General features: G+C 30.3%; 1 long non-coding RNA gene across 2 annotated transcripts in view; it reads right to left on the reverse strand.

The window, feature by feature from the left end:
• LOC142317352 (uncharacterized) overlaps window positions 1–17,912 on the reverse strand; it is a 60,825-nt gene extending 42,913 nt beyond the window's left edge. Inside the window, exon 1 of one of the 2 annotated variants that reach the window (XR_012754716.1) lies at window positions 17,722–17,912. This is a non-coding gene — a long non-coding RNA (uncharacterized LOC142317352). The remainder of the gene's footprint in view (window positions 1–17,721) is intronic. The other variant, XR_012754715.1, reaches the window with a different exon arrangement.
• Between the last annotated feature and the right edge of the window lie 6,547 nt (window positions 17,913–24,459).

Raw genomic sequence — 24,459 nt, forward strand, 5'->3', positions numbered from 1 at the left:
TGAGAATATAATGGAGAATATAACATCGATTTCAAATATTTTAGAAATTTTTTTTTTTTTTTTTTTTTTTTTTTTTTATAAATAATAGTAAAATTATAATATACTGATTCATTAATAAAATTAAAAAAAATAAATAAAAAAAATTTACCGTAAAAATTAAAAAATGTTTTTTTCATCTCCCTTACCGGCAGTATTCATAGCTTGGAAGGTTTATTCTATGCAAATGTGTTATAAGTAGAAAACACAACGTTACCTGATGCCAAACTTAGCGGGCCAAGGGCCAAGGGGGGAGTAAAAGTCAGGTTAAATGACAACATCGCACCTGTGTCAATAACTAATGTTAGATCTATTTGTTATACAAGCTCCAAAGATTAATATTAAGATTCTCCGTATATTAACCGACGCAAACGGGTGTCTTAAATAATTTTTAAGTAATTTTCAGTTTCAGTAAATATTATTATCTCTTAATAAATAATATATTAAATTATTTATTTGTATACTCACACACGCGCGCATAATTTTCAATTTTAATTATATACAAATACTGAAATATACTTTTCTATATAAATATAATTTTTTTCTCAGTCAAAATCTGTTATAACAAAACCTTTGCTGTATCAAATTTTACTAGATAATAAAAATATATTTTTAAAAAACTATTAATTCGAAAATTAAAATAAATTAATGCAGATTAATAAGAACTTAATAGTAAAAAAAACCTAACAGTATAAAAAAAAAGATGGCTTCTTTTTAAAAACAGTAGTAAAAATATTACAACTGTATAAGTTTGTACGTATTGGTGACTGAGAGAGGGGGGAGAGTACAGAGAGAATCTGGTTTGTGTCGAAATTCATCAAACAACTGCGTATGTCAAAATGTGTGTTACGTTGATGAAAAATTTATTTGTTTATAATATTATTAGCTGTATCCATTATATTCAACGATGTAGAAAAAATAAACAAATCTTACATAACAATAATATTAGCTTACATTTTCTTTCTGATAATTTATTAATCTATTAAAAGTGTTATTAACGAATAACGTTGTCATACAGTAAGTAATGTTTTTTTCTTTAAGCATTGTTTTAAAAATCGTATCAAATTTTGTTTATTTGATTATTTGTATTTATCTTATTCAGTATATTAGATGTATTTTACGTGAATCTAGAAAACCGTTTAGAAAATAATTCTACGTGTAAACTAGGTAAGTTCTTTCAAATAATAATATTTGTAATAAGAAAAATAGTACACAAATAATGTGATTACTGGTTAACAACTTTCGGTAGAAATTATGGGAATTTAATGAACTAACGTTTCATAATTTGCCAAAATCATTATTTTTAGGTTAGCCACATATATTTTTATTCTTGTTATTTTAATTAAAATTAAGTACAAATTACTTTATAAAAATATGTAACTAAAATAATTTGATCTCAAGTAAGTACCGATACACTAGATGAGGGGTTATTGAATCTTTTGTAAACTAAAAGTTTTATTTACGTATTATTTCTATTTAAATGTGCTTTACTTAATTATTTCGGGTATCAATAGTCAATTGAAGTTCTGTTTTTTTGTTTAGATTTACGTTAATAACAAAACCTTTTGCCTGTGTCTACATTTGGTGATTAATAAATTAGCTATCTATTTTAGAAAGATAAATTGCCTTTGTTCAGTATGAAATTTTTTTTTATTGATACTATCAAAGAGTAATGTATGAAATTTATTCTGTTTGTTCAGATTTTAAGTTATACTTCGTTCTTACATAGTAATGAGCTATTTTAACATAGTACAAAACATTTAACTGTGTTTCATTTTATAATATACTATATAAAAATACTATTTTTATTTATTTTTTTTTTTTACAAAATAACAAATTGGTTTGTTAAGCAATATAAATTGTATATTAACCATTAGCTGACCGTGATATGAAATAACTTTTTTTTAAATTTTACTGATGAATATCTCTTTAGATGGACCTAATTTAAGCAGGGATATGACTTATATTAAGAATTTTAACAAATTAGCTGAAATTTAAGCTTGGTACTTACAAATAACCGTTGGGCTCTGAGATGCTATAAGGTCATATCACTCGGCCAACTTATAAGGACTAAGAAATTTTCTTTACATGTAGTGGATATTAGCTTACTAAATAGTATTATAATTTTCTTTAAACATAATATGTTATGTTACACACACAATTTTGTAAATGAAATGTATACTATTTGAACATTCCTTGCAAATTTTCCCCATTTCCGACAATGTTAAACGAGATTGAGGCTTCCAAATACTCCTTCAGATACATATCGAAAAAAGCAGTTTTCGGGATTTTTTAATAGGTGTAACGACTTACAGTACAAATGAAATTTTTCTAAAATATTTGTTTTATAAAGATTATAAAAAAGATAATATGTTCTATAAAAGTAATGATGTTTATTAATTAGACAATCCATTTAGCGATCGTAATGAACATTTTGAATCGGTATATCGATATTTAAAATATATATTCGTCTTTTGTGAAGACAGGAAACTAATTCATTTCTTATTCTATATTCCCTAGTTAACCTGAAAAAAGGATTTTTTATTGAAATTGTTTTTGTATTTGTTCGGTCAAGAGTTTTGTATGTACATAAAATTATTGATGAACAAGTATAGAACTGTAAGATATATGTAGTCTAAAATTCTTTTTATAATTACACTGCCGCTTGTGCTAAAAAAAAAAATCAGTTAAAACTGACAGTAGTTAAAACAAAGACACAAACGCTATTGTATGTAACCGATTCAAGGACAAATATGTAAAAAACTATGTAACAGAAAGGCTTGTTGTACTGACCACTGTTCGTGTCGGCAAGAGAGAGAATAAAAAGAACTGGTCATCGTTTAAATCATTTATTTTAAAATTAATATTTGTTTTTGTTTTATTTGAAAAAGCGTTTATAATTGTTGAAATCAGTTTATATATTTTAAATAAACTAACAAAAGAATCTGAATTACGTCGCTAAATTTTTTTAACTAAAGTTTTTAATTTATCGACTTTGAATATTTATATATTTTTTTTTTTACGATTAAATTTTTTAAATATTTTTGTCAAAATAGATTTTACACAGTTAAAATGAATATAACGATTTTAAAAATCGTTTATGTTTATATATGGAGTAAATTTAACGTTTAACTGCAATTTTTATTTATTTTTTCTCTTAAATTCACAGTTCAGTAAGAACGAACCCGTTTGTAATGCACTATTTTCAAAACTAAGTGTTTTATTACGGTAGAAAATAATGTAAAATAAAAAAGTTAATTAACTTTATTTTAAATAAAGGTTAGATTTAGCAATAAAAATGCATCTTGCATTCCTATTTTAATAAAAAATATTCAATTATAGATTAGGAAAAAATATACTAACATCCTATAAGAATTAATTAACAAACACTGATTTTAACTATTGTACCCGTATCGTGCTAATGAAAAATTTGAGTTACAATAAATTACGAAAAAAGAAGTAATAATGTAAACTATAATACAACAACAGATTAGAGTAAAAAAATAAAATAAAAATTCAATCGAGTTAAAGTATGTATGCTTTTTTACCATCAGATTACATTTTAAAAACAGATTTGCATTTTGTAATCTGACCAGGTAATCGACCGGGTTAGTCTAGTGGTGAACGCGTCTTCCCAAATCAGCTGATTTAGAAGTCGGGAGTACCAGCGTTTAAGTCCTACTAAAGGTATTTATTTTTATACAGATTTGAATACTAGATCGCGGATACCGGTGTTCTTTGGCGGTCGGGTTCTTTAACGTCTTTAACCTCGTGGCCTAACTTCGTCTATTCATCAATGATTACCGATTTATCTTCCGAGTGATGCACGCCTCGCATGAACACTCTATATACTATTTCATGTTTCAAGTTTATATGTAAAATTACATAATGTTTTCACGTTATAATATTACATATTTCAATATCAACCGGCAGAACTTTTACCGTGTGGCCAGATTTCATTGTTGTCAGTTTATATTTAATAACATTACAATTAGGAAATAATTGTGAAAGACAATTTTTCAGTTCGGTCATCGCATTAACGCCTGTTACAAAAATAGGTTCAGGTTTTAATAATTCTGCACGTCTACCTATGTTGTCAGCAGTGTTTTCAAGAAGACTAAATTTATTTGATGTGAACAGCAAAAGTAGATACGCGATATTAGCCGATTGTACGCGAATATTAGGTTCAGTATAATTTGTACGTTGGCGTTTTTTTTTGCCGCTGGAATTTCATCCTTCTGCCGACTAACATTTTCGTTTTGCATGCGCAATATTAGTATTGCTTGTCAGGAAGGGTTTGCACTAAAATCCGTAATATCGCTTTCACTCTCTGCTCCTGAAGAGTCACTCGTGTTATCGATAATATCGTTTCTAATTAAATTACACCGCAGTTATTGAGGGGTCCCTATCGGAACACTTTAGAAGCCGCGTATTCTATTACCTTGTAGGTTAGGGTTTACACGAGATAGTAGGTTATTGTTTACATGCGATGATTCGCTGTTGCTAGGAATAACAGCTTGTAGATGGTCCGTAGCAACGCTCAATAGATGGTTATGTCGCTTATTTAAAAACGACGCCTAATAAAAATATTCCTTCTTTAGACAGTACTAAGATAATAATAAACAATATAGTATATAGATAATATAGTCTACAATATAATACCTGGTGATATTCGGTATAAGATAAATTTTCACTAGAAATCACTAGACTCGTCTGTCTTACACTAAAACTGAACAACTGATTGAAAATACTTTTAAAAATTGTGTATTGTTTTTAAAAGCGAAGAATTTTATCTTAATTCCTAGTAATTTTTACCTAATATCTACAATGACGATATCATCCCTTCGAAAGTTCGACGAGAAAGAGGAGACGTTAATACGTCGTGTGAAAAATCAAGTAAATTTTCATCGCCAGCCGTTATGTTTTTCATATTTGAATTCATATTTTAATTTGTGTTTTAACCTTAAGTAAACATCATATTTTTAAATTATACTATGAAATTTCGTTAATTAGTCATAATTTTAATCGGTTAACAATTTTTTTATTTATTCATATTTATGTCTGGGAACTATTTAATTATATATTTCTAATCTTAAAATTTAGGTCGGCAACTAAAAAAAAAACAAAACCGTATTGTTTATTAATTTAATTGTTTGTAATTCAGAAAATTCTACTCTTGTTAGTTTATTTAAAGAAAAAAAAAATTGCAGTTAAAATTTGATTTACTTTTGTGGAAAAACCTATTTCATTAAAAAGAAATGAAATAGAATCCTTAAATAAAATTTAGTTAAAACAGCGTATTAATAAAATTTTAGCGATACACAATAACGAAAATTCGAGAAATTAACTCTGCTATGAAGTTAAAATGACCGTACTTTTCGCACTAATTTTCCAATTTGTCTTAATTAGAAGACAGCGAAAAGGTTATTTGTATAATAAAATTGATAGTTGCAGTACTATAGTTAGACTGAATTTTATTAGTACCAAATTATCAGACTATGTATGATTTTAATAAACTAATGAAATATCGAAGTGAAAAATATATCTCTAAATATTGTCGTCTATATTAGTTGTATTCAATTTTTTTAACGATAAGTAGAAACTAGCGCCCGGCTCTGAACATATGCTACTTGTTTATTTTCTTAAATAAAAGATAATAATATAAATAATATTCAAGGTTTAATGAGTCTGTAGTCAAAATTTACAAAATTTGAATAGTTTCAACCCTGACTTAAGGTAACATAAGATGTAGTTGAAATGAGTTTAAATTACAATATTTTGGTCTATGTAAAACAAACGTTATTAATAATTATTCACTATTATATTTGTAACCAAAATCTCGACTGAGGACACCGTTTTAATATTGTCTAAGCTTTGTGTAGCATTTATTGATATCCTGTTGATGTTATAAAAGTGTATACGTTACTGTTTTCTTTCATTGACTGTCGTTAAAAAGTACACGTTAGATGAACGGTTTAGTTTTTAACATTTTTACTAAAAGTCCTGGGATCGATTCCTGATAAGGGGGATCTTCTAAGGCGAGATAGAAGACTGATTCTTTGAAGATTTACGTAATTACAAAGCTATTCTCAAACAGATAACTAATAAAATATTTAATGATACATTTAACCTATGTTTTATTACTGATTTTTCACGCTTTAAACATTTTATATCTACTAGCGCGCGTGTACTGTTTTTTGTTTGTTTTTTTTTAATAGAATTTCATTTGTATAACTGTTTTTTCTTATGAGTTAACAGTATATTATTTTATTATAAAATTTAAATAAAATATCATTTTGATAAGAGAACTGAATTTGGCAGTGACAATCTAGGTTTTTCTTTGTAACGAATTTCCCGTTTCATCTTATTCATTTTTAAACAGAATAGTAAATTCTTCGTTAAGTTTTGAAGAAAGTTTTGGATCCTTTCCGTAAAGGAAAATTAAGTAAACTCATAAATTAGATACCTAGAAAAGTTACTGAATTCCGTTTCCGCTGATCTACAGCTAAAATAACTTTAAAATTAGCGTAATTTTTAACTGAACTGAGATATATATAAAAGGAAAATATTGGCTTGACTCAAATATATATCTGAAATCTAATATTATTTCAGTCGCTTTACATGTGGTATAGATTTAGTCGGTCGGGTTTTGTAAGTAGTTGCAGCAATCTTATTTTACTTATTGTTAAATCTACAACAGAAGGAAAGTACTTCTCTTATCAGTAAAAAAATGACACATCCCGTATTTTTTACTCGCATTTCTCGACTAAAATTTATTTTTTATTCTTCGACGTTACTATTTTCACTGACGTCTCTGCTGCATCAGGACATTTTGTAAGTAATATTGTTTCCTTAATTCATCGTCAAACTTTATTTTATCACTAGGATCCCTCGTCCGCGTTATATGCATAATTTGGCATATGAAAATATTACTACCGAATCGAATGTCGAATCTATGCCAATTACGAGAATGGCTTACCCTGATGATGTAAATTCTTAGTTCGGGAACTAAAAATATACAGAATGTTACTCTGTACAGCCGTAAATTTGTAAACTGTCGGTATTTCCTATAATTTTATTATCAAATTAATTTATTTTTACGTATATTATGGCGCTAATACAAACTGATATTTTATAGACGACGAATTAAATTTAGTAAATCAAATAATTACTGTTTGAAGTCGATATTAACATAGACGACATTAAATCTTGGTAAAGGAAGTTATAGATTTTTATCTATAAGGTATTTATTTAATGATTTACATAGCAGTGAGATTGATGAGATTTAAACTGCGGTTAAATTTCCAGGTGTCATAAGAAAGTTACAGGTAAAATTTCGTATTGACTGATTCAGTAGTTTTTGCGGTTATCGGGAACAAACGAAAAGCACTCCGTCAATATATGTATAGATTGAGGTTAATTATATTTTTTTTTGCTGTTAACGTATATTTTTCAACAGTAAAGTATTTAAATTTTTTGCCGTTAATTTAAAATATATTCTCGATATTTTACTACAAACTATGTGATTATGTTTTCCTAATGTGTCATAAAAAAATCTATTTATGGATTACATTTAAATACACTTCTGTGTAAATGATTCTGATAGCGATTTATTTGTTATATCGTTTTTAAAAATAATTTTTATCTTCAAATTATATTTTATAAACATTACGTTTAATTTAAATATATATTAGAATTAAGATTCATTATTAATTATTTTATCCGATCCTTTTATTTTTAATTTTAAGATCGATTGACCGATTAGTTAAATGTATTTTATTTCAAAAATTTATTTACGTCGGAATAAATTGAATGTAAAATATTCAGTGGAATACAAAAATTCATATTTCAGTGATGAGCACAGATTAGAGTTCATTTTTTATCAGCGATTGTAAACATCAAACATACAGTTTGATGTATAATTTTAATATATTTATAATTAGAACATACGTACAGAGTGTTGCGGGACGTATTCGCCGAACTCCAGAAACCGATTCAGGACACCAAAATGAGTAAAAACGTTCATATCAACATAAGTCCTGCTTTGCTTTGTTTTCCTTCTGGACGCAATTTTGTGATTTTCAACAAAAAAATTATTTCTCAGAAACGGGTTATTAATTAAATTTGGAAAATTTAATTTTTTATTCTACAAAATAAAAAAAATTGAAAACATCAACTTCAAAGATTTCAAAATGGAGTCATCTTAATTTTTTATTCTTCAATATCTTTGTGATTGTTTATTTGATAAAATTTTTACCAATTACAAAATTTAATAAGAATTTTATTTTGAATAAAATGACACCTCGTAAAACTACGTCGACAAACAATCGAGTTTTGTTTGTCAACGTAGTTCTATTTCTTCCATTAAATATAATAAATAACAGTAAATTAAGAAAAATTATTAGCTTTTAATATTTTATCCCTTCTACGTTGTGTGCTTGGAAATGTAAAATATTTCAATAATATTTAATGAAAGACACATAAAATTATTATACTAATTCTTTACTTTAATGTTTCTTTTCTATCTTAAATCAGTTATATTCTTTCTAATAAATAGAATAACATTTCTTTAAAGATATATTCACTTCCATTTGAATTATTAACGTTTAAAAATATATAGATGGGATCGCTCTCCTGTCACAGTAAGTAATGTAATTTTTTTATTTTACGAAATAATTTCAAACAATCGGTACACGGTACATAAAAAATACGTCAGATTAAAATTAAGTTTGATTCGGCTATATTTATTCCTTATAATATTTAACAGAACTATGATGAGGCATGATTATACTGGAGGTCCGACAACTATATTATTGCTGCAGTGCATTTTTGGTAAGGAATTAAATGAACTGTCGACCCTCACAATTTGCGCGCGTCCACACATTAGATCCTTAGATCCTACCTACGAGGTCGGTCGGCAAACTGTTTAGTTGATGTATTAAATAACATTATGTTTTCTGTACTTATAAACATAAAAGGATTACATAAATGTAGGTATGTAGGTTGTTTTTAGAGTCTAACGCAACGTTGTTGTATGTATCTGGCCGACAGTTTTATTTATTAGAACCTTAAATTTAATCGAGTTAATTACAAGTTTTACCGATTACTTTGTTTTATTCTTTAATGTTTTATTTCGTTTTATAAATTAAACATTCTGTCGTATTAAAAACCGGCCGATCAGTCGACATAGTTCTTACCTTCTAAATCTGCTGGTCCCGTGTTTGATTCTAGGCAAGAATTTGGTTTTTTTTTTAAATCGTTAATTTCATTTACCTCATATTCCTTAAAATATACGTGTAGGATAGTACGAGGTCGTATTGTAAATAAAATCGGAAAAATTTGATCTGTTATTATTTAATATTAAAATTTTACCTTACAAAATCGATAAACTATCGTAATATTTTAATATATTTATTAAAATTAAAGGAGATTAATTATTATTTTTATAAAATGTAATCGATATAAAATAATCGACTAATCTTAAATTAATTTAAATATACCGGATGTGTATATAAGAAATAGGTTTATTAACATTGTAACTCGTATAGCAATATTGACCGTTACAAGTGTACGGTTGTATTTGAATCGAACCATCACGTGATATAGTACTGTCCTACGGTAGCCAATCAGAGCGAAGGAAGCCATCTGGGTTTTTTCCTACCCCCTCACACCGTCACACAATCTTTTACTTCATGCGTCCAGCTACTAAAAAAAAAATTAAACGAAAAAATAATTATCTCTAAAATTACTCTTTGCAAAGTAGTCCTCCGTCAGCGTTTGACCGATACATTTTTATTATTTATCATATTTATAATTGTCGATTGAACCATTTTTTTATTTATTAAAACATTTCTTACTATAAAAAAATATTTTATTACGTTTATCCATCATTAAACATATCGTTTTAAACGTATTTCTAAATGGAGTGCATTTATACACATTATTTCTTTTAAATTACTTTTTTCTTATGATAATTAAAAATCATACAATGGCTGTCATCGATACCGCCTCTAGAATAAAACCTCTAAACAAGACGAAAATTTTCTCGAATTTTTAAGTCAGAAAAATTATTCATCAAGACCATATTTATCAAAGATTTTGTCGTGTAATATGAGATGTAAAATTTTGCAAATATCATATCATAATCGTTTGCCGACCTACATTTAAAATTGTTCAATATTTAAGCGTTTTGACCGTCCGTATCTCTGTGACATAACAGCACTGTAAACCAAGAAGACGAACCGTTCGCATTCGACGGTAACGGTTCAAGATAATGACCGCATAAGTGTTTTCATCCTTAGGAAATTCGGTTCAAATCTTAATTTCAGCCGAAGATTCCCGGTTTATTAAAACATATGTTGTTGCACTTAAGATATACAAATTTAGCAAATTTTTCCACGAGTATGTATCTTTATCATTCTATCGCCCCGAATATCACTTCGCTTACTGACCGTTTAATTAAGTTTGAATCCTTTCTTTTTCCTGTTTAGCCTCCGGTAACTACCGTTTAGATAATACTTCAGAGGATGAATGAGGATGATATGTATGAGTGTGAATGAAGTGTTAGTCTTGTACATTCTCAGTTCGACTATACCTGAGATGTGTGGTTAATTGAAACCCAACCACCACCAAAGAACACCGGTATCCACGATCTAGTATTCAAATCCGTGTAAAAATAACTGAACGCTGGAACTCTCGATTTCCAAATCAGCTGATTTGGGAAGACGCGTTCACCACTAGACCAACCCGGTGGGTCAATTAAGTTTGAAATTTGTTACACGTAACGGTATTATAATTAGTATCGACGAATCTTTACCGGAGTTACCGTTAATTATATCATCAGCAAAGATTATAAAAGATTGTAAAAAAGAAAAAGAAGAGATTATATTATACGTAGTCTATTATAATCGTTAAATATTTTTCCTTCAGCGGCCTCAATCAGCCCCTTAATAAATATCTCATGAGAATAGTCTGACTTAACTTCATTCTATTGTGACAGATTTTTCGTTTGCTGCTACTTTACGTCGTATCAATTTAATAATAACCCTTGTGAAATTAAGCTCTTTTAACGAGCTTGCTATTTATTCTGCTTTAAAAAAGCTATAAGTTAAATAAATAAAAGATAACGGTTAAAAGAGATATTTAAACTGATTTTTTGGATTGTTCTACGTACAGCTTTGGAAAATAAAAATTATTAGTTTCGATTTACATTACAATATATTTAGTAAAAGATAAAGATTTTTTCTTTGTTTGTGTATTAAAAAGCTTACATCCTGAGAGAAAAAATTTCAACAAATTTATTTTTCTTATTTAAGGACAGATGGAAATACGTTTAAGATTACAACTTGTTTTTATGTGTTTATATATCTATTTATCGGATGTATTCTCGTAACTTGATCCGAAAATGAAGTATTATTTTTAATGAAGTACTAATATTAAGAAAAAAAGGCTTTATAGTTTAAAATGGAAACAAAAGGTAGTTTAAACGGTTTTGTCATCGACGTACTAAAACTAAAATATATATATATTTTTTTCAGTTTATATATTCAGAAGCCGATTTTTCCTAAATGATTTATCGGTATTCTATTTTTTTAAATCGTACATAAGTAGATATAATATAAGTATTTTTATAAAAGAATAATTTGTTTTTAAAGTTATAAATGTTAGCTGCAGAAAAAGAAGTCGCATCTGGACTTGCATTTCTGAAGCAAGCCCTGGAAAAGCCTTGTGTAATCTTTGCCGTATATCAATACCTTATGCTGGTGCGACGACTAGTTATCTATCTCGTCATATTAAAGTTAAACGCCCGGGAATTGATATTTCAAGACAAAAAAATCCTTGTCCTTCTGATTATCGTATTTCAGAAACGCATTACGATTTAAATCTTACGTCTATTGCGATTTATTTTTTAAGAAAATATTCATAAATAATGAATATAATTTCCTTGACTTTTTTTTAAATATAAAAACTTAATAATACGGCTCATATTTTGCGTGTCTGGATTTTTGAAATTCTTTGTGTTTTATGACCAGCAGCGGCTCGCGTATAGGCACTGTGGACTCCAGCACCACCTGTTTTCGCTTAATATTATCGATAAAATTTAGATATAACGAGTCCTTTTTTCTTAAATTCTTTCTTTATACTTGTACAATATATAATAATCCTTAAGCTTAATGTCAGTAGCCATCCCCCAGTTTATGAAAAAGATACGAAAATCTTTGTACGGAATTGTGCGCTTCACAGTTCCAGCGGCGTGGTGTTTAGCTGTTGTGCGCATGCGCACATAGGAAACTGACAGGAAGAGAAAGCACTGTCGTTCCCGCAGAGCCCACCCTGGCGTGTCGGCGGAAGATAGTTTTTTTTACGCCACGTGTTTACGGAAACTTCCTTTTTCGTTCGCTTCTCTAATTCGATCATCCGCGGAAGGAATTCTAAAGTGTTTATTTGTCTTTTCAGTAGCGATCAGAAGACGGCGGAAAGCAAGGGCTCTTTGATCGCCAAATCAGAAGGGCAAAAGAGAAGATAATTAGTAAAAACTAATCACGTATTTGTTTCTGCGTACATAGAAATTGAAATAAACCGCCGTTGGAGTATAGTGTTTTTAAGCGGACATTTTATCGCCTAATATTACTAAAAAATATTACCTGTTGACATTTTATTATTTATTCGATTAAACCGAATACGCCTTTAAGCGTAATGTACTTAGAAACGGTGTGCCGTATTCTTGAATATAATAAAATGTAGAATTAGATTATTATCCTGCTTTCTGCTATCGATTCATTCTTATTTTCGGTTCTTTTATTTTACAGAAAACTTTAACCGCAGCCTTGAAAAGGCTAAGAAAATCAACCTCGTTAATGCTAGCTACGAACCGCTACCGTTCGTGTCTTGTTTCTAACCAAACGACACGATTTCAGCGATGAAGAATTCCAGAAACCGGGTATCTCTCGATCGGATGGACCGATTTGGATGAAATCGGCACGATGATTTTTTGTACGTGACGGCGATTAATTTGTCACGATAGGTGACAAAGGAGGCAAGGTGATGTGGACCTTAAGGATCCCGTATCTCAAAATTTTATTCAAACGGCAGAAATGTTTCCTAGCGAACATATTTTCCGGTATTATTCAATCCCTTATAAAGGGATAAAAATATCCTTTTTTCGGTTTCTCGCGCGGTTGGCGAAAGGACCTGTTGCCTAAATTATATTTGAACTTTATTTCGACGAAATATACTTTTGCGTTATCGGTCGAGAAATGTTAATCGCTGAAATTACTAATTTTTCATATTTACTTATAATTCTAACGTTACATATTTGTTAAACTGTTTACGCCGTATCTAAACAGTACATACAATGAATATTATTAAGCGACGTCAGGAACTGGGCGGAGCGAAAGCACGGTAACACAGGTTACGAATTTACCCGGCTCCTGTCTGGACATAGATGTTTTCGGGAGTCGTCGCTCCTCGATCGCCCCCTGGGTACTCCTTCCGGTCATACGGATTCGGATAGTAAAGTGCCTGTGTGATCATGCAGGGACTGTACATATCATATGGCTTAGATCCGGACCCTGCACGATAGGGGGGCAGGTTTTTTTAGCGGGGGAGAACCCCGCACTGCCATTAGTGCTGGCCTGACGGCGGCTGGCAGAGCTTTTTCCTCCCCCTACGGAAAGAGAAAAAAAAATGAATATTATTAAAAATACTGGTATCAACATTTTATTTTTATTAAATTTCAACTCTACCCGTATTCTATTTTCCCATTTTTGACAGCTGTTTTTAAACGCTGTACAGAGAAGTGAATACAGTATAAAAAATTAATGAAACTTAAAGTAAAATCCAATATAAATTACGTAAATTAGCGAGCGGTTTAATAAATAAACCTCGAAAATGAGAAAACTATTTCAGAAGAACACAATATTTTTTTACATCTGGTAAATATAAAAAGCATACAAATGCTGCATAATAAATAAGTACAACTTTATCCCGGTTTCAAAAATCGCCACAATAAACACTTAAATTACTTATATACGCTATTACTATCTCGTATCAGACATATATATATAGGTTATCCACGTTAAAAATGTACATTTATTCCTACTGTGGAATTTTTAAGCCCCATAATAATACTAGAAAGGCAACACGACATTTTTAAGAAATTATACGCATAATAACTTTTAAGATACGAGTAATACATAATTTCTTATTTTTTACCGTATTTTACGATAATATATTCGGTTAACGTAGTTTCTCAAAATTTTTGGAACTCTGCTTCAGATCGTGCTTAAAACACAATTAACGTTTCGTTAATTATTCCGTTATATTTAATAAACGGATGTAGAAAGTTTAAACACTTTAAAAGATTTATTACGTTTTTTAACGGGATTTAAAAAACATTCGGTAGAATAAATCCATAATACATCAGTATCGATATCGATTAACTCATCGTAATCAGGAAAAGGAAAGGTGGATATCGTTTTGATAATAACCGTAAATTAAAAGAAGTAGTCCATCTTTGAGTTAATGGAGTTTTTATTTCTGTAAACTACAGGTACGTAAAACTGATAGGCGACGGTCGTAAACGTATCAAACAAATATCACACCTTTATAAAACAATGCAAGCAAAACCGACATCAAAATCCGTTCAGCACGCAACACCCGGTCGGTTTACCGAAAACGATTTGGATGGATTTCAGTTAAACAACAGATTTTTCTTTGAAATTACGAACGGAAACGTATTCCTTATAAAATTATGATCATTTCCGTCTTCATTTTCTCAATTTATCCACCATCGTGTCATATTAGTAACGTTTTCATCGGTTTATTATCGTCTGCGAGTAAAGAGTAATTTTATTTGCAATTATTTCTAAATTCGGAAGAAAAAAATTAGGTTTGAATTACGGACAAAATTAATAGGATAGCTGCCGTAATTACAATGAAGTTAAAGTTAAAATAGAAAGTAATTGTAATGTTTACAAGCCGTAATTTTAACGATAAATATTGTTCGAGCTGGTTGTAAGTAATAGTTTAGATGAAAAATTAGATATTATTTGTAAATTACCCGTCAAGATTGCGATTATTATTTTAAGATAGGTAAATCGGATTCATATTTTAAGTTTTTTTGTTATTTTTGCGTAATAAAATAAATTTTATATCCATTGAAATGTTATTTTTTGAAAAATGCTTAGTAAATTTTTGGAAGGCGTAATTTGTTTTTATCTATTTCAAGAAAAATTGCCCGTAATAACGAATAAATTTGAGCGGTGCAAAAAAGTAGATTTCTTTGCTTGCGAATTCAGAGTTTTTATAAAATGTTTATAGCGCCTTAGAAATTAAAGAAATCTGCATATCAAACGGAAATATTTATAAAACAATCGAACTTTATGTTTCAACCTGGCTCGGTTCTTTTAATCTTGGAGGTGGCAGTACATCGTATCTCGTTAAATTTTTTATTTTTATTTATGTTTTTTTAGTAAATTAACCGGAGGCAGGGGCAATTTTTTTTTTTTTTTACCTTCCTTCACCCCTTTTGAAAAATCGAAGTCTGTTGTTATTTATTCCCGTGAAAATTACACACATCAGAGAACCAATAGATTTACCGCTGAAAGAAAAATCTGAAAAATTATAAATACGGATTCTATTATTTATTATTAAAAAATGTTACGCGCTTTTTAAGTGTGTTAACATTTTCCGTTGAAAATACATTTTTTTTAAATAATAATAAACGTTCTTCTGGTAGCGAGTGATCTTTATTTAAATATTCTACATTACATTACACAATTAACGATTACTAAAATTACAAGCGATAACAAAATTCTAATAGATATTTCACTAGTAATAATTTTTTTTTTCTTTTTAACAGGTGACAAATTAATTTTATCTAAATCTAATGTTTTTAAACTTATATAAAATTCTGTGCGTCGAGACTAATCAAAACTTAGTTCATTATATAATTTTGGATGCCCGCGACTTTTATCGCATACTGTGGGTTATTTATTTATATAATTTTACCGTTATTAGGATCGATAAGATATATTCCTTAAAGTGTTTTAGTTATTTTTTACTTATAATTTACAACTTTTATTTTTACGTAAAAGGAAGTATTGTAATCGCGAATAATTTCGGTTTTCAGATTTCAACGGAAATATCCATTTTCACTTGTTTTTGCGTGACGTCTGTACATATGTATGTGCGTACGTAATTACCTCGCGTAGCTCAAAAACGATTGGCCGTAGAATGTTGGAATTTTGGATTTAAAACAGTTGTAACACATCTAGTTGTGCACCTCCCCTTTTGATTACAATCGGATGAACCAAAAGCGTCCAAAAAAGCCAAAATTTAAAAAAATTGGATTTTGGACTTTTTCTTAACTGCAGTAATAAGCTCTGATCGAGAGGTTTTCTACGATATATCGTAAGCGGTACTTGTTTTCATCGGTTCCAGAGTTATAGCCCCCAATAAAATTTTAATTAATGAAAGAAAGCGACCCCACGCACTCGTGGATAAGATTACCCTTTGCGGGCCCAGTTAAGGGTTACATTAAAAAGTTGATTATATATTTAATAATGTGTACATCACGCGATTTATTTTATTTGTTTTTCCGATTTACATTTAAATTACGGGTTCGTTTATTGACTTCATGTAGTTTTTAACTCTTAAGTAATTAACCGTTTAAAACAATATCTTTTTCACGTGTAAAGAAGGATATATTTTAGGTAAGAGGGCCGTATTAAAACCACGTGTTTTCGCGTCCCTCAGTTTTCTGTTTTTATTAAATATTTATTAATTAAATATTTACTCGATTAGTATTAGGACATGAGTATATTTCTGTGAACATTTTCAAGTGATTTGATCAATTTTAGGACGATTCTGTGATTTATTGTAGAATTTTACGGTTTTTAATTTTAATATTAATTTTTAATAGCTATTTAAATGTTTATAATAAATGACGTATAGCTACTTCGATGACGCCATCTTTCTCGTTAAGTGTGTGTGTGTGTGTGTGTGTGTGCTGCCAGGCCAGCTGCGCTTCCCTACTCTGTTGCTATTGGTGCAGAGGGGACACGTGATGCGCCATGCTGCTCTGCGCATCTCAGTCACTGCTATGTAGTTAGTGCAAGAATTATATAAAAATAAAAAACCTAGACTTTAACGTAATATCTGTTAGAATTACTACTATTCCAGGAATACGCTTGCATATGCTAAATACTAACTCCTCCTTCACCCAAAAATACCCGGGAGCTGCTGATTACAATACAATACATAAATACGAGCCTTATAAAAATTTAATTCGCTAACGTCTAAAAATCTGGATTCCTGCAACTCTTTCTTGCGTACAGTAGTGGGTTATTTCTATATAAAATTTTACTATTATTGGGGTCGATGAGATACGTTCCTATTCCTTAAAGTCTTTTCGTTATCGTTTCCTGATGGTCTGATCGGGTAGCGGTTACGTAAGATAAAAGAAAAACATAATAAATCGCATAAACGCTATTTAAAGTTTGTTAAATTTATAATTATATACCAGAATCGCAAGAAGAGTTTACGCGTCAACTATAATAAAGGAAAACAATACGGTAAATAACATTTACGCTACAAGAACAGAAGACTAAACAGAAAATATTACACTCTGCATCGAATACACATTACATTCGAAAATACAAAAATAATAAAATCTAATTTTACCTTTTTTTTATTATATTCCGGCAATCCAGAAACAGCCGCGAACCGTAAGTAAGAATTAAATAAAATATTTATATAACGTAAATCTTGTAAAGAGCTTAGCGCGATGATTTATCGATAACAAAAGATTTACACTCCACAACCGATGTTTATGTACTCGCCTCACGAACAGAAATGTCCGATAGATTGGTAACATCGTCTTCCCCACCAATTATTACTATTAATAATAGTCTTGCGTGTGTAATTCGTTGGTAAGTTCACATTTGTTGACAAATTCTAGCCGGTATTGCGAAATCGACAAAACTGCTGGCGACGTTGCTGTCTGCGACCTTGACCACATACCTAATAATTTTTATTTTTTCCTTTTGCGGCACACTTGACAAAAAATACTGCATCTCTGTTATATCTGTTTAATTAAATTTTCATTAACATCTAAAGAAACATATTTATAATTCTTATTTGTATCGCTAGATTAAATAATAAAATCTTCACAATTTATTTCCCGATCGATATTATTTCAAATGAACATAAATATTTCCATTACTTTTTGTTAGCACTAGACTAGATAGGGAATCTTGGAGAGCTGCATCAAACCCGTCAAATGACTGAAGACAAAAAAAACTTGTTTTTCCTTATTCTAATTTTTGTCGATACTATTCCAGTCGCATAAAATATCAGTTACATATTATTCATACAGTCGATTATCCTACTCTCTTAGCCCTCCTTTTTCTAAATAAGATACATCCCATATATCGTTTATTTTTTGAATTTTTAGAACTCAAAATCGTATTTTGAAATTTTAAAAACTAACTGAGATTATTAATTTTCCCTACTCCATACCCTGATGTTAGAATATTCCTGATCTGTGCTTTTCCCCTTATCGACCTAGTATCTATTAACTCTCTCTCCTGATCGAGCGATTTTTCATCCGTGTGTTTGTTACCGATGTACTGAAGCTTCATTTCTTCAAAATTTTCTGTTAAGTTTTCGTTGCGGTACATCATTATGGCCGATAATGATATTTTTCTGTCGATTATCGTTTCACCTTGGACGATCTTAACTTTGCCGTTCTTCATTTTTCTATTAATTTTATTTCAAAATATCTATATACAGTACATCGCCCGTAAATTTTTAAGTATAATATAACGAATTATATGAAATCAAAGAGCGATTAAACGATCGCCAACAAAAAACAAATAAACGAAATGACGATCAGCTCCGACTTGGCAAGAATATTGTGCGACAATATCAGAAGAGTAATGAACTAAAAGATACAAATTTTTTGCACCTTATTAAAGATCGGGCATGCATGTCTCAGTGTATATGTTGTTGTTCGTATGAGGGTCTATTTTTCAGTCAGTCTGTAATTAACTTTAATGCAGATAAAATTAAACAGAAATTAAAGTAGAAAATCCAAAAATAATACGATTATATATTATAATTTTCAATTAATATTAAATAATCAGACACTTCACCAAATCTATTAGATATACACGTTTTTAAAATTCCATAAAATTTTATTTCACTAATAACTTCTGATTTTTTTTCATATATATATATATTATTGAATTACGTTATGAAGTGTGATTGGAATCGATGAGCCTTCCCTTTAAGATCCAAACATTTCATAAATTAAAATATTATTTTAATTTCGATTTCAATCGAAAAGTGTGGTCCACAATTAATGTTACAACAGCCCTAATCTAAAATTTCAACATCCTACGGCTAATCGTAGGATTCGTTATAAATACCGAACATTTTCGGGTAACCCATCTTTTTCTTTCTTTTTCCTGTTTAGCCTCCGGGAATTACCGTCCAGGCATTACTTCAGAGAGATATGTATCTGTAAATGAGGTATTTGTACAGTCTCAATTCGACCGTTCCTGAGATGCGTGGTTAATTGAAATTCAACCGCAAAAGAACACCGGTATCCACGATCTAGTATTCAAATCCGTATAAAAGTAACTGATTTTACTAGGACTTGAACGCTGGAACTCTCGACTTCCAAATCGGCTGATTTAGGAAGACGCGTTCACCACTAGACCGATTCGGTGGGTTAGTAAACATCACTGCGTTGTGATGTTAGTGTCCAAGTCTGGTTCTTCGAACGTAAAAATTATAATTAATCTTAACGTCAAGCCTATCTAGGAAATATATTTAATGTAAATATAGTCTTATGAAAGCAAACAATACGAGGTGTATTTTCTCCTCCTTTTAGGTAATTAGTTATAAAGGAGGTAAACTCCTAACTCAAAATTTGTGTTAAGATTAACCTTCTCGGCCTTCCCTCTACCGCAGATTTATGACTTATTGTTAAGTCGTCATAGCTATTACGATAATAAAGGAATTACTTAAAACCGATTACGGTCACACATTACTGACATCAGATATTCTTTATTTCTCTGTTATAACATCCATAGAAATGTAGTCCCTACTCCAAATTATAGAACGTAGGAAACCCCCTTAGTTCTTTTGCTTTTCTTAACCGCCTATCAATAATCTGCCTCAAAATGTTATCGTTAATTTTAACCCTCTTCGCAGAATTTTCTATAAAAAAAATAATCTGACGAGTAAGAAAAATCACCTAAATGTATCGATTAAAATTTATTTCATTCCTTTTTCATCAAAATGAAAGGCTTTCAAGAAACAAATGTATCCCGTGTGCTCTTTATTTTGGGCTCGTAAGTAGCAAACATCTTTACCGTTGTACGATCAATTCTAATTTATCCTTGTATTTTTATTTAACATCACACTATTCGGTAGTCACTTATTCTAAAGAAAAAAAAAACAAAATTACCTGTATTTTATCGAATCGGGCTATAGAACAGTTTACTTGTTCTTTGGAGTACAAGAAAGGAGTTAATTATTTTTCTGCTGTTGTTCTTAATAAGATCTAGTTAAATCGTTTTCCCCGTTAATTTAATTAAAATATTCTCTTTTACAGAAAAAAATAATATTCCGTTTTCAATGATTTTTTAATTCGTTTTTTTCATCGCTGTGTAATATGCGCTCAATGCCTTTTAGCTGTTTATTTTTTTGAATTTTATTTAATCTACCGATCATCGATGCAGATATTTAATATTTCTAAGAACTAATATAGACTCACCGCATCCGATTTTATTTTATTTGTCGCTCTAATTAAAGTTTTACCTCTATTTTCTTTGATTTATCCGGTATTATAAGAGTTATTTTTTTATCGATATATTTTTGATCGATATTAATTGTATAATGCATTATCAGTGCAAAATATTTGTAGATTTAATACAGGTCTGTTGTCCTGTCACCGTCTGAAATAATTTTACCAACAAACAACGTGTTTATCGAACAACGTGTCTCGATACGCTTGAAAACCGACTTTTCCCTCTACTAGAGGTCGATTCGGATAAGTTATAACGGAAGGGGGAACATGTAGCGTGGTAAGTGCCACAACACGAAAAGTCTGAGTCTGAGGACTGCAGGTAAAGGCTTTGGCCTACGAACTCTAGAGGCGGTGAGATACCGGAATAGCTGATGGTAAGTGGTTCAAACAAAAAATTAAAATACCGTGCACCGTCGTCCCAATATTCAATATTTTTCAAAATACATACGATTTAAATCGGATGATTCTTTTTCGGACACACTTTAGCCGTATATTTCCTTAACTATTGCTATTCTAATTTTATTATTTTATTTCACGATTTTAATTTTTTTTACAATTTTATTAAAGTATCGTTCAATTCTTTTCTCTTTTATGGATATATTCAATCGCTTTTAATTAATTTTTTTTACGAAGATTCATTTTTCGCTCGATGTTTTCTAATTTTGAAATCATCTGTTTAATATCCTGCGTTTCATTTTCAAAAAAAAACCTTGTCGTGTAAAAAGGTTACGCATTTTATTTCCTCTTTCTACGCTGATATGTTGATCGACCCCTTTATACTCTTACAGATAATTTTTGATATATATATTTATATATTATATTAGAGAAAAATTAATACGTACAATTTAAGAAAAAAATTGATAAAAACGCAGATATTATTTGATGGAAACGAACAATTTAAGATACAAATTACATCTTTTTCAATTTAACCGATTTATAAGGTATTTTTATAGTTAAATCTCCTTATAAGATACGAGTAAAGTTGGTTGAACGTATAAACAAATGAATGAAAGTTTTATTTCCAGATGAGAGGAAACAAGAACGTTTACCGTGGTTGTTAGGCATAAATTGTGCATATTACTGTCGTGGATTCTCGGGCTAGTATAAAATATGTCAAAATATTATTTATTATTAAATAAGAGAAAACGATTTTTTATTTTATTAACATATTGTAACGTGTGAATTTCTGTATTAGTACAGGCAATTTGTCATCAAAGCAGGCTGTATTTGAAAATCCTTATCTACCGATTGATCTTTTGTCCGTGCGTTAGGGGTGATGAGGGAAGCTTAACTCCAGATTTTTAACATCCCCTCCCGTAGATTTTTGAAAAACTCGAAATACGCAAAAGGTTTTTGAAATGCGTTTTTCTCTGAATCTATGCGTTTTAGAGAAAAGTTTTACAAACAAAAAATGTAGAGGATATTCTCCTCTACAATTAATGGCTTTGAAGCTATGCCGTATAATTTGAAATTGAAATACTAGGTGGCGCTGAAGTTGTAAAAGAAAACGTTGTAAACGAGTAGACCGGTTTCGAACACGTGCCAGATTCACGACATTTTCACACTTTCACAAGCTACAGCTCCAAAACGATAAGTCGTACAAGAAAATTGTTTAAATAAAAGTCGTGTGTTTTTTTGAGATTAACAACTTTACCAAATGCAATACAGACGAAAAACAATTTTTTCCGGTGAAAAACCCGAAAAAACACGTTTTTTGATTACAAAGGAATTGCAGTGTGTATGTATTTTTCTAAACGGTTCATTATTTATCTTATTTATTTCGTTTAAAATAAATATGTGGTAATAATAGTCATATAATAAGATTGGGAATAGTAAACATCGAGAAAAAAATTAATAAATCTGTCAAATGAGATTATTGTATTGTCGAATTTGTTTAACTTCGTATGACGCTGTAATTATTTGTGTGATTTATATGCTCTAAAGCGTAAATAATGTCCGTCAAATATAAATATAATGTGTGTGAGTGTGTCTGTTGCGCGCGCGGAATTGGTAAAGATAAGTGTAATATAAAGAAAACGTAATTAGATTAAAAATATTTTTTAGTCCATTCATAAACCTTTAGGAATTTTATTTTTATCGCAATTTAAAACTTTCCTTCTAGCTTTATTTTTTCCATTTTTTTAGTTTTTACACACATACATACATAGATACTAGCCCCCCCGGCTAGCCAGTACCTGGACCCTCGGGGTCCAGTCGAACCTCGGAGTCAATTCAGGAGCTCCTCGGGGGCCTATCTCAGCGGCGCAGAGCTGACGTCGCTCGCCATTTCCGTCTATCCAGAAGGTTCCGCCACCCTCATCTTTGCTCAGTTGTTTATCCTCAAGGTTGTAAGAATAATAGTCAGAAGTAACAATATTCAGGCTTTACAGAAACACGAAAAAGAAACTGAATTACAGAATCCAGAATAATTGTAACTTTTTTTCTGTTTAGCCTCCGGAATTAACGTAAGGTATTACTTCAGAGGATGACTGAGACTGATATGTATGAACGTAAATGAAGTGTAGTCTTATATCTCGGGAGGAAATACCCCGTTTGAAGTTTGGAAATCGGAAGAGCGGGAATTTACATCGACATTTCCGAATCGCCGTGATCTGTTAGGTAGAGAGTCTACCTGATGCGTGCAAATGTTAGCCTTCGACTTACTAACAAACGCCCCGTTACAATTTTGAATTCGGACGATTGTTTTCAGAGATATTATAAGAGAACCCCATTGTACCTCCTAAAACAACGCCCCAGGGAATCCTGTTTGTTACCGGTTAATAGTAATGATCGGTCTATCTTCCCACAAGATGCTCGCATACCTTACCGCTCTAGCCTTACACCCAGCGCCTGCGGGTAAGACCGTTATTGTTTAACAGAAATCTTTTAAATTTATTTAATATTATTTTATTTAACGTAAATTTAATCCTATTATTTTTGTAGTATTTTTCATTCGATCGATTCGAATCGTTTTAGGCCGGTTTCCAAATCGGCTTTCAGTACACCCTAAATTAGTAGTCTCGTCCAAAAATATTTTTGACGTATAAGCAAATGTTAATATTTATTTTTTTATTCACGTTTGAGCAGTTATTTAAGCGGTATTGCAGGACCGCTTACGAAACTAGCTGTAAAACACATTAAATAGTCTTTGCATATAACGATAACTTGTTTAGATGTATTAAACGATATTTTATATAATTAATTTTAATCGAAAACTCGACGTTCGGTTTAATTTTTTCATAACGGGAGCTACTTGATCGGTTTTCTTCTTCGATGTCACCACTTCCCTTTTTTATTAAGTCGAAATAATTTTAAAGTAAGATTTGTTATCCCCTACTAAGTAGCCTCTATATAAGATCGCTGCTCGCTTAGTTTTTGGTTTATACTATCTGTATCATCGATTGTTACGGCTGAAACGTAGAAAAAGCAACTGAAGTCGCTTTCTCTGAAGATATTGATGTTTACTACGCGGTCAGTCTGCGGCGAACAAAATGAAGATGTCGCTTATACAGTACGAACGTCTCTTGCATTTTAGCGGGCTTTACATACGGATGTGCTACAGGGTATTTTTTTTCTATTCGATAAAGCAACCGGAAACTACT

The sequence above is a fragment of the Lycorma delicatula genome, chromosome 1, assembly GCF_047948215.1.
Source record: "Lycorma delicatula isolate Av1 chromosome 1, ASM4794821v1, whole genome shotgun sequence".
NCBI lineage: Eukaryota > Metazoa > Arthropoda > Insecta > Hemiptera > Fulgoridae > Lycorma > Lycorma delicatula.